This window comes from Terrapene carolina, unplaced genomic scaffold, assembly GCF_002925995.2.
Source record: "Terrapene carolina triunguis isolate 2854851 unplaced genomic scaffold, T_m_triunguis-2.0 Scaffold97, whole genome shotgun sequence".
Classification (NCBI taxonomy): domain Eukaryota; kingdom Metazoa; phylum Chordata; order Testudines; family Emydidae; genus Terrapene; species Terrapene triunguis.
Window position 1 is genome coordinate 6,098,619 of NW_020664448.1, and position 12,786 is coordinate 6,111,404.

A 12,786-nucleotide genomic window follows, 5' to 3' on the forward strand; every position below is an offset into this window, starting at 1 on the left:
TAGAGAACACTTAGTCCTGTCTAAGCGGAGGGGACTGGACTAGATGACCTATTGAGGTCCCTTCCAGTCCTAAATATCTATGATTCTGGGAACTATAGACAGCAAGGGGGAGGGATAGCTCAGTGGTTTGAGCATTGGCCTGCTAAACCCAGGGTTGTGAGTTCAATCCTTGAGGGGGCCACTTAGGGATCTGGGGCAAAAATCAGTACTTGGTCCTGCTAGTGAAGGCAGGGGGCTGGACTTGATGACCTTTCAAGGTCCCTTCCAGTTCTAGGAGATAGGATATCTCCATTAAAAAAAAGGTACTGGCTGCTGGCAGTGCACAAAAGCAGACAAGGAAAACAGCTGATTGAAAACATAACTGGTAAGTGTGGTTTAGAATCTTTCCCTCTGTGCTATTATGACCATATTAAAAATCATAGAGCATTTAAAAAAAAAAAAGAAAGAACCCAGTGAAATCACCAAAACGGGCAGGGCTGTAGGGAAAATGCCAGGCAGAGTGACAACATTGGGGTGCTTGGGAAACCATGATCATCTACTCCTCCTGCACCCTGCTGGCAACCTCCGACCTGCCACTCAAACACCCTTCCCCACCAGCTGCATCTCAGGTGTTCTAAATTGGAGCACGAAGTAAAAGAGGTCATTTTGCAGCTTGTTAAGATGGGAGAGCTGGGGGCAAGGAAAGAAGAGATGAAAGAAGCAAAGGGCAGTTTTCAGATAAGTTAGGGATATGAGAACCTAGCAGCCCCCAGTTCCCCCTAGATGAATTGATAAACTGTCCCTTCAACAAATATTCCAATGTTGGCACCTACAACAAGCAGCTGTCCATGGTAGTTACTGCAGAATGTGCAAAAGTGCATACCCCAAAAGGAAGATAGTCAGGAAATAAAATCCACTGGGAATGCAGTTATTTTTGGAGTAAAACCTTCTATTCTGCATTTAATAATAAATGCCACAGGAGATATTGTGGAAAGCAGCTTAGGACTTGAAAAATTAAAGGGGCAGACATTTATGAACAGCACCTGTCGCTAAATCAAGTAATTCTATGAAGGATAAGGGTCATGGATCATAAAAGGCGATCCCCAGATGTGGTCAGGATGAAATTCTGCGCCATGGTACATAGTATTCACACAATATTTTCCTCTGAAGCATCTAGGCTTGGTCACTATCAGAGACATGAAAGTAGGTGAGATGTTCATTTGTCTTCTCTGGTATGCTAATCCCCAGATTGTTGTTGTTGTTGCTGTTGAGTGTGTGTGTGTGTGTCATAGTACATTAACAGAATATATTTATATCTAATTCACCATACATAGTGGTATGCAGATGCCAAGAATGATACTACAGGTAAGTTCAACAACATCTATTGGCCTGATGTGCTACAATCAACATACAGGTAATTTTTCTATATTGAAATATACAAATGATTTTCCCACTTCCATATCCTCTATCCACCTATGAAGCCTTTTCTCCTTCATGCTCACCTTCCAACTTACCATATATTGATGAAATTCTTCCCACTTATTCTTTTATATGCATATATAAGTTATGCATTAAAATAGATTAGATAAATAGATAGATAGACATTAATCAGTAACCAAGCCCAATGAAATTAAAGGAGCAGAGTATGGAAATACAAGTGCCTCTCAGAAATCTGCATCAAATACCCAGAACAATCAATAAAATTCACGCTGAAGCAGTCTAAATGCCCCTTTTTCTATATCAAAGGCTATTCTGTGCTGTTTTTTCCAGAAAGAGCTCCATTAAAAACAAAGAAACAAAACACCACCACCAAACAACCAAACAAACCCACTCCTAGCTCTTGATCTATCCCTACCTCGAATCAGACAAAGACTCAGGTAAAAGGATGTGATGTCCATAACTGACAGCATGATCTACACTAAAACAGTATAACAAAGGGAAATGAATGGAAATTTTTTTTTGCCTTCATAAAAGCATGTGCTGTCCTTGAATATTGTTAGCTATCGAGTATTGTGCTCAGTGAAATTCTTTACTTGTGTAAAATCTCAATGCCAGTGGCCTTTTATCAGTAATTACAAGGATTCAAAGACAGAGATTATACCTATGGGACAGTAAGAACAACAACAGACAGGACCAACAACAGCCATCTGAAATCACGTGGTGATCCCAACGTGTCAGTTGTGCTTTATAAACACCAAGTCTGGCATTTTCAAAGGGATATATGGGATACAAATGGCATATCAAACAGCTAGAGGCCTTCCATATGTGGTCTCTGCGTGCCATTATGGGGATCCACTGGCAAGACAAAATTACCAACCTTGAGGTTCTCTAAAAGTCAAGTGCCACAAGCATCGAGGCCATGCTGATAAAAGCCCAACTATGCTGGGCTGGACACATCATTAGGATGTCTGAACATCGACTCCCCAGAAAGATTTTTTATGGAGAATTGGCACAAGGACATCAGAATCAAAGCCGCTCCAGAAAGTGCTATAGGGACAGCATCAAAAACAGCACACACTTCGGTGCAATAAAACCGGATGATCTCAAGAAGGTTGCGTTAAATAGGTCCGCATGGTGACACACAACACTCAGAGCTTTCCAAGCCTTTGAAGAGGACAGAAATAATCGACTGTTAGCTTCAGGGAAAAGCATCATACCCCTGGTATAGCTGCCAAGATACTCACTAATGACTTTGTTTGCCTGATTTGCTCACAAGCATGCGTGTCACACTTTAGACTGCAGAGTCATTCTAGAACCCATAAGAACGGATAGCATGAAAACGTCATCATCGAACCAACGGACTACACAAACTGAATATGGGAGTTAGAGTCCCGACTCTCCTTGTATTTCAATGGGATCTGAGTTCCTAAATCCCTTTCACTCTTTTGAAATCCCCAGACTAAGTAAAGAATCCTCACAACTGAAGTAGGTAGGTCTTACTATCTCCATCTTATAGACTGATAGGTTGAGAGACAATGGTTGGTGCACAGCAAGTCAGTGATGGAGCTAGGAAATAACTCAAGAATTCCTCAAGAATTCCAATCACTTGACTAAACTGCCTTCCACAACAGAATTTGTTTTTTAGAAATAAGAATTGTCATCCTAGCTCAGATTATTCACTCAGTATCCTGTCTCTGACAATGGCCAGTGCCAGATGATTCAGCGGGAATGACCAGAATGGGAAAATTTCAAGTGATTCATCCCATCGTTCAGTTCCAACTTCTGGTAGTAAGAGCTTTCGGCTTGCGTTCCTGGCCATCTTGGCTAACAGCCATTTATGGACCTATCCTCCATGAACTTATAATAATAAACTGTTTACAACATAACAAAAAACCCTCAAAATTTATAAAAGCCCCTATTTTTTTAAAAAAATGTAAAATGTATGTATGTCAAATTAGCTTTTTTAAAATTCTACTAAAATTCCATCCACTTTTTTCATCCAAATTTGCAAAGCTAGCACTGACACCCCTCGGTCATCAGCCAGTGTTTCCTGGCCGTCTTCACTTTGTTAGTTAACCTCTCAGGTGTCTCAATGCTCTTACAAAGTTTGGCATTTTTTCTAAATTAAACCTTAAATATAAATTAATAAAAATGAAAAGAAAAACCTTACCAAAAACCAAAATAAAAAAAATCTTTTTCAGTAATAAAATAACTTTAAAAGATACAATCATAAATATTAATAATATAAATTATCTATCTATCTATCTATATTATGTCTTGGCAAAACACCAAGAATTGGTAGCTACATGTACCATAACCACCAGCTCCTCCCCAGCCCTGCACATAGGTCATTCTAGATGTCTTGTGAGATCCAATACCTTCGCACCCGGCAGGCAATTTACCATACAGTTCCACCAGTCATCACAAACCCAACTATCTACATTTCTAATACTCAAATCCCCCATTACTATTACCTGGCTCTTCCTAGTAACTCGGGTTACCTCCCCAGGAGGGGCATCCTCAGTGCGAGAGGAGACCATGACATCACTTGGAAGGAGGGTCCCAACTATGGGACCTCAGTTCCAGCTCCATGTTCTCCGTCCTCAAGCCTCTATCCTCCTTAACTGCACAGAGGGTTGTAATGTAAGAGATTTACTTCTTCCCAGACACTTAATAACAATACACCCCTTCAATGATTTTAGACCAGGGTTGAATTTGGCCCTCTGGAGCACATTCAGCTCACACATTCATGCAACATCATCAGCAAGGTTACATGGATGTGAGAGAGGCAGAATTTAGTCTAATATCATCAATTAAAATAAAACTACCACTTAGGCCCTGATCTCGTAAAGATTAACAAATGCACATAACTTTCCTCAAGCAACTAGTTATATTGGCTTGAGGAGCGTGGGAACTTTGCCAGGGACTTCAATGGGAACAGGAAAAAAAGCCAAGTGGATAAAGATCTCTATGCTGTACAGAAACAGGCCCTTTGAGTGACAGTCTAGGTCGAGGTAATTTTCCACATTTCAGAAGACAGTCAAATCCAACACCTACCTCCCTACTATCCCCAAGAGGTTCCACAATTTTGTTTCTTTAGAACTACCAAAACATGCATTTCTCATTAATTGCCTTTTATACAGAGTTTTCAATTAAGCCAGGAAAAGAGTTGTAGTAATTATGTTATGATATTAGCCCCCACAGATGAATACATTGCCAATAATTTGTGAATTGCCATCTGTGTCCTATTACAGTCCACTCATTCCCCTGGTAATGAAACCAAAACAGAGACTGTCTCATAGATAGTAGCTGTAGCTATCTGGATGCCCTGTGGGGGTTGCTTTAATCCCAAGGATGAGCCAATAGATTTAGATAAGAGAAGGACAGAACCAGACATCTACCCCAAAACTGACATCTCTGTGGAACATTCCCCAAAAGTTCAGTTCACTTTGTTTATTTCCTGGCCCATTTAATCTAGGCATAGAGTCATAGAAATGTAGGGCTGGAGGGGACCTTGAGAGATCCTCAAGTCCAGCCCCCTGCACTGAGGCAGAACCAAGTAAGCTTAGACCAACCCTGACAGGTGCTTATCAAATCTTTTCTTAAAAACCTCCAATGATGGGGATTCCACAACCTCCCTTGGAAGCCTATTGCAGAGCTTAACTACCCTTATAGTTAGAATGTTTTTTTTCTTAATATCTAACCTAAATCTCCCTTGCTGCAGATTAAGCCCATTACTTCTTGCCCTACCTTCAGTGGACTTGGAGAACAATTGACACCATCCTCTTTCTAACAGCCCTTAACATATGTGAAGACTTACCAGGTCCCCCCTCCCCTTAGTCTTCTTTTCTCAAGACTAAACATGTCCAGATTTTTTAAACTTTCCTCATAGGTTAGGTTTTCTAAGCTTTTTATCTGTTTTTTTTTGCTCTCTGCTCAACTCTCTCCAATTTGTCCACAGCTTTCCTCAAGTGTAGCACCCATACTTGGACGCAGTACTCCACTTGAGGCCTCAGCAGTGCTGAGGAGAGTGACACTTAACTCCCATGTTTTACATACAACACTCCTGTTAATACACGCCAGAAAGATATTAGTCTTTTTCACAACTGCATCACATTGTTGACTCATATTCAATTTGTGACCCACTCAAACACTCAGCGCCTTTTCAACAGTACTACCACCTAGCCAGTTATTCCCCATTTTGTAGTTATGCATTTGATTATTTGCTTCCTAAGTGAAGTACTTCGCACTGATCTTTATTGAATTTCCTCTTGTTGATTTCAGATCGTTTCTCCAATTTGTCAAGATTATTTTTAATTCTAATCCTGACCTCCAAAGTGCTTGCAACCCCTCCCAGTTTAGTGTCATCTGCAGATTTTATAAGTGTATGCTCCACTCCATTATCCAAAGCTATCTCTCTGCAATTTCTGGTGGAAGTGCTGAAATGCCATGATGAAAGGTATTTTTGTATTCTCAAAAAAAACAAAAAAGAAAGTGAAACTTTTTAAGAAAGCCTCATCAAGGAATTTCCAGCCTAATTTGCAGAGACAACAAATGTAAAACTAATATAAGGAAATCCATTTTAAAAAATTACACCGCATATAATTAACCTGAAAAACTCACTGCCACAAGATATTATTGGGGCCAAAAACTGAGTTATAATCACTATTTAATATTTATAATATGGTAGCACCCGAAGGCCCAAATTGGGGAAGGCACTGTACTAAGATGCAATGGTGATGGAACAATTTTTATAGTGGGGGTGCTGAAGGCAGAAACCATGTATTTGGGTTGTTATTACTACTTCAAGCCAGGGGGTGTAGGAGCACCTCCAGCATCCCTGTTCCAGCACTTATGATAAGATGTGGTACGTACCCCCCCAAAAAACTTACAATGTAACAAGATTAGCAGGATTCAAAAGAGGATTAGACATTTGTATTGAGAATTGTTAACCAGAATAAACATTTATGAGATATTTGCTCTCAAGCACCTTGAACATAAGCCAGCCACTAATTGCCTGGGGTTGAAAAGAACTTCACCTATATGTAGGTAACTCCATAATTGTCCATGGTAGATGTTCTGCATGTTCCTATGAAGAATCTGGTACTGGCTTTTGTTAGAGACAGGATGTATGACTGGAAAGACCTGAGGCAATAAGAGGCTATACCTTAAAATAACCTAAAAATGAAAGCTGGTTCAGAATGGGGAAAATTGTTTATTCAGCAAGGTATTCTGCTAGAAGCATGTGACTCTAATGCCCTATGATCTGCATTGGTTGCCTGTTGGTTTTCTAGTGGTGTTTAAGGTCTTGGTTTCTCCCCAAAGCTGCAGAGATGCTCTCAATGGAGGATTTAGCGAAAGCTGCCAGCAAGGTGATCCTCTGTGAGGGGCCCTCGGCTTTAGAATTTACTTGCCGTCTGAGTCTGATATATCCCAAATTTGTAGATTTTCAGGATCCTAAGTCCGCAAGTCCCAAGTATTAACCATCCTGTTGGGAAGGAAGGGGTATGATCAGGACTGGCATTTACAAGTGGAGGTGGGATATTTTGAAGGGGCTAATTTTGCTTCTGGTTGGTGACTTTCTCATTTGGGGATCAGAAGAAGATGCTGATCTTATCTTATAGCAAAGGTTCCTACAGCTTGAGAATGTTGCTGTTTTATGCTTATGTCAAATCCAAATAAACAAATTCATCGATACCAAAGCCAGAAGGGTCCACTGTGATTATCTAGTCTGGCCTCCTGTATGACAGGTCATAGAGCTTTCCCAAAACAATTCCTAAAGCAGATCTTCTAGGGAAAAAAATCTGATCTTAATTTAAAAATTGTCAGTGATGGAGAATCCACCACAACCCTTGGTAAATTGTTCCAATGGTTATTATACTCACTGTTAAAAATTTATGCCTATTCCCAGTCTGAATTTGCCTGGCTTCAATTTCCAGCCACTGAATCATGTTATACCTTTCTCGGCTAAACTGAAGAGCCCATTATTAAATATTTGTTTCTCACGTTGATACTTATAGCCTGTAATCAAGTCACCCCTTAACCTTCTGTTCATTAAGCTAAATACATTGAGCTCTCTGAGTCTGTTTACTAATCCTTTAATTATTCTCGTGGCATTTTGCTCAACCCTCTCCAATTTATCAACATCCTTCTTGAATTGTGGGCACCAGAACAGGACACCATATTCCAGCAGCAGTAGCACCAGTGCCAAATGCAGAAGTAAAATAACCTCTCTACTCCTACTTGAGATTTCCCTGTTTATGCATCCCAGGATGAAATTCACTCTTTTGGCCACAACACTACATTGGGAGCTCATAATCAGCTGATTATTCACCAGAACCCCCAAAACTTTTTCAGAGTCAGAGTCCCCCATCCAATAAATATGGCCTACATTCCTTGTTCCTAACAAATATACAGTTACATTTAGACTTAGTAATACATATATTGTTTGTTTGCACACAGTTTACCAAGTGATCTCAATTGCTCTGAATCAGCAACCTGTCATCTTCATTATTTACCACTCCTCAATTTTGGTGTCATATGCAAACTTTATCGGTGATGGTTTTATGTTTTCTTCCAGGTTACTGATGAACATACAGAATTATAGGGGAGCTGGAAAAGACATGTTGACATTATTTCTTTCAAAGTTGGTCAATTGGTTTCTAAACTTCACCATAAATCCTGGGATTCTGTATGAAGCAACACTTCATAACAAAATGCATGCTCTGTGTATATAGTATTTGAAAGAAACAGACATACAGTAAATGCCACAAGAAGTTCACATACATCATATATCAACTGGAGGAATGGGTATCCAACATTTTTATTTCTGATATTTTAAGTTTTGGCTCATCTCAATTAGAATGGGTTAGAAGTCAATTTCACAGTTGTTGGTTTTTAAGATCTCGCAAAAATGATAATTCACTGTTAGGGCAATAATTTACTTCAATGCAGTCACTCCCAGAAAAGGCTGGTGCATTCTAACCATCTCCCTCTCCCTCCAGATCAGAGTCTGATAAACGAAAACGAGAGCATCCTTATTCAAAAGCATAGAGAGGAGCAAGGCTGCAGGGCACATCCAGCTCCACTCACCCATACCAATAGTCTTACTGGGTTTAATGGCAATATTTGCATGTCTAAGGTGAGCAGGAGTTGACCTTCTGTTCTCCAGCAAGATCCCACAGTGCGTAAAGTTAAGCCCAAGTCATTGGAGGATTGGGGCCAGAGTATATAAACATTAGATCTACTTCTTTCTCCTGTTTAAAATATTTGGACTACACACACTGTATGAAAGCTGCTGCAAGCACCCTTCCTTAAGGATCAGAAAAAAAATGTAACTTGGTGGAAATTGGTTTTTAACTAAAGGTCAAACAAAATTCTGCTGGACACCTTGGAGACATTTTAAAGTGGTCGATTAAAACAGAAGGTCTCGCACTGAAGGTGGTGGTGGTCTCTGTGCAAGGTTAATATGTCAGTGCATATATATGTATACAATATGCTGTATATTATTTCTTCCTAATTTATTTAGCATACATTTGTGTTTATGTAATAAAAAGTAAACTGGGTAACAACTTATTAGAGAGACAAGGTGGGTGAGGTAATATCTTTTATTGGACCAACCTCTGGGTAGCCAATACAAGATATTACCTCACCCACCTTGCCTCTCTAATATCCTGGGACCAGCATGGCTACAACAACACAGCAAACATAATGCCTTATCTCTACTACTGTTTATATATAGCTCCACTGAAATGCACCCATATCTTGGGTGGAGTACACAGGAGATACCATATGGGACTCAGTTTACATATCTGAGAAATATGGAAATGCTATCTTAACTCTGATGGGATTTGAACACATGGTTAGAGAGAAACTAGCTACAGTATTTCAAACCAGGAGTGTAGATCACTCAGTCAACCCTCTGACTGTATGAAGGATTGAAAACATGCGGAAACAACTGTGCGTACAAACTATAGTACATTTGTGCTTATATTACTGACATGTGGTGAAATTCTGAAGTCTGTCTATTCCTCCAAAACAAAACTCTCAATATTTGCATGGCACATATCTAAATGCTTCCTTGATCCTGAATGATGCTACTGCAGTATAAATAATTCTAATAGCTGTGTGTGTAAATTTTGAGTAAGGATTTGGCTCATTCATATTAGCCATATAGCTCCAGAACATGTACCAAGCATCATCCAAGTTTTTGTTCCTTTCTTTAATGACCAGGTCTTCAGCTGGTGTAAACTCAAATAGCTCCCATGAAGTCAATGGAACTATGGCAATTTACCCCAGCTGAGCATCTGACCTTTAATCTTTAAAGTACATCTATTTTCTTCAACTTTATTTCCATGTGTTCCTCTCTGTGCCTGGTTTCCACTCACTTTTAAATAAGCCACTAAAACAGATCACCATATGCCATCTGCCTTCAGCCTCATCCTCCAGTGCCTTATTTTGACTTGGTGATGTATGGAGAGGTTTAAAGCTGTAATTAGCGTATTTCCATAATCTACTCAACACTGATACAGCCTTTGTTTTATTATGCGCAGCATTATGTGCATCGGACGATGTTTTCATGTACATTCTTAATTACTGTATCCAAATGTACCCCTTGCAAAGCATTTTTAGGTGGTTAGACATGAATGGTGCTATACAAACACTTTTACTTTTCTATTCTTGATGTGGATGAACATCCCTTGATTGCAGCTCCAGTGCTAAATAAGAATAATGATAAAAAAAAATTCTGCTTCAAAGAGTCAAACATCTGCCCAATTCCAAGAGGCAGATTCAAAGCACTTCAACAAAAACCACAGCGGGGAATTTAATCATGAGAAAACCGAAAAGAAAGAAGATTTTGCATGGGCACAGCTAGTTTTACTTCTTTCATGGCAAAAATAAAGGGGTCAGGAAGATCAAGAGGTCACTCATTCATGGGTTAAAAAAAGAACAAAAAGGAATTTTCTATAGTCTACTATTCAGTGTTAGGAAATGTCCTGATCAGGGTTTCCCCACCCTCTATTCTGCCCACCTTGAAGAATAAAGAAAACAAAATCCTTGAGCTTCAACCTCCCAGCAGGCTTTTATTGCAATACCCACTCTTCGCAAAATAGACTGGAGGTAACTTATGGGGGTGACCTCACACCACAGTTCAAAACCAGTCTTAATGAACTAGGGTAATTCATTCCTCCGGCAGAGCTTATAAGATAAGGCAAGAGCGCACTGGTGGGCTAAGCAGACTGAAATGTTAATCTTTTGTAGCCTCTGCTCCAGAGGACTCCCAGGTCAAATTGTGGTACTGCAGAGAAGTAGCAGTCCCATTGTTCTGAGGTTGAGAAGCCTGGCTCTTGATTTCAGTGTTACCGCTCACTTGGTAGAATGGAGTGTGTGTAAGTAGAAACAGCTCGTAAAGTTATTTAGAACCACACAGCAGAAATATCTGCTGAAAGACACAGCACAGAAGCCTTCAAAAAAGGTTTGAGGAATCTGAAATACAAAGCCAATGACTAGCAAACTAGCATTTGTTTCCACTGTCCCTCTCACAGAGGCATTTAAAAAAAAGGGTGGTGTTCTTATTTCAAGGGTTCGCTGTTCTTCGCTGTGCGGGAGGGGAGAAAAATCTAAACCAAACTGGATTCAAATACTGGACAAAAAACAAAAATCAAAGTCTCTCATGAAATATTGTCAGGGAATTGTGATTTGTTTCTATTGATCTTAGCTATTTATATGGCCCCCATTATTATATCAGATTCATAATATAATAACACTCCTGTGAGGTAGGAAAGTGTTATTACTGCCATTCTGCACATAGGAAACTGAGGCACTGAATGATAAAGTGACTTGTCCAATGTCGCAAAGGAAGTGTACGGCAGAGCAAAGAATCAAATCCAGATTCTCCAAATCCCAGGCAAGTGCCCTATGTGACATAGAGGCCCCTCTGCAAAGGGTTCTTTGCAAACAACTCTCATCTCAGGCCTGACAAACTCACTACACCAAACACATCTCGCACAGTATTTATCCATAAGGGCTGGAATCTACAGAAAGCTTGTAATTTATCAAGACTCAGTCATTGTGAGATTAACGCACAAGTACTATTTAAGGAATAATGTAACTATAATGAAAGTATTCTTTATGGTCTTGAAGTAAAAGTTAGTCACCAGAGGATAATATTTCTCAGAGATGGCCCATTCTACCTGGTTAGTTGGTGATGTAATGCAAGACTCAATTGTCTAGCCTTACTCCATCCCAAGACTATCAATGAAAAACAATTAGAAACAACTGCAAACTATCAAAACCACTTGGAGATTAAAAAAAAAGGAACATTACAACAGACAGGGGATCGCGCTGTCTATGAATAAAGCCAAAAGACTGTTTCAGCATAATACAGAGCAGGGAGAGGCGCTCTGGATCCATTCACTGAGGAGACATCTTTTGCAGATGGGGTATTTTTATGGAAGTTTCTTTGGATCCTCGTTCTTGGGAAGCCAGCCAGCTCTGCACCAGACTGAACTTTGCGGGGGATAGGGGAGAATCTACTTTATTACACAGGAAACGTAACTATTAATGAGTGTAGGCCCTACTTCACATTCTATCATTGTGTTTTGTATTGAAACCATTTCCTTCCACCATTCTCTTTTGTTTCCAGTTGAATCTCTGTTCATTCTTAAATAAGCTACTTTTGTTTCATTATAAGTACTCACAAGCGCTGTGTGGATTACAGGAGTGGTGCTTTAAGGTGAAACTGGTACACTGGGGTAAATTTTCCTTTGGGGGCAGAGGATCTGGGATTTCTGTGAGCAGCCAGTGTCAGGGGCTGGATATCATAGGGGAATGCTTCAAAGGGACTCAGGGGTAGCTAATGTTAACCTGCAAGGTGAAGACAGGGCTGGCAGAGCCCAGAGGAGGGGGCTTGAGTGGCTAACAGGCTGATGGTGTTAACTCCCAGTCACTGCAGGCAAGGCTACCTCTTGCTAGTGGCAGGGAGAAAGAAGGTGACTCACAGTCCTGGGTACCCTGTCAACCGTCACACCTACACACTGGACTATACTCCCTTCCTGTGTTCCTTCTTTCTGACTTCCACTGCGCAGCAAAAGGACTCCTATTAGAAACACAAACCCAAGAATGACCTTGATTCCCTGCTCTTGGGACTGACAGTCAAAGAACAGAGGAGCCTAAATGGGACTGTTATAAATGACAGCCTGCTTCTCCTCTCATACCAGTATAAAGTTGGAGATTGACTCTACTGAAGTCAATAGAGCTTCACCGCGATAAAACTGAGGTGAGGATCAAAATAAAACAAGCTACAAACAACATCTTCCCCCATCCTGGTCACCTTGTGCTGGGCGAATCTCCTAAGTGCTGAGTTGT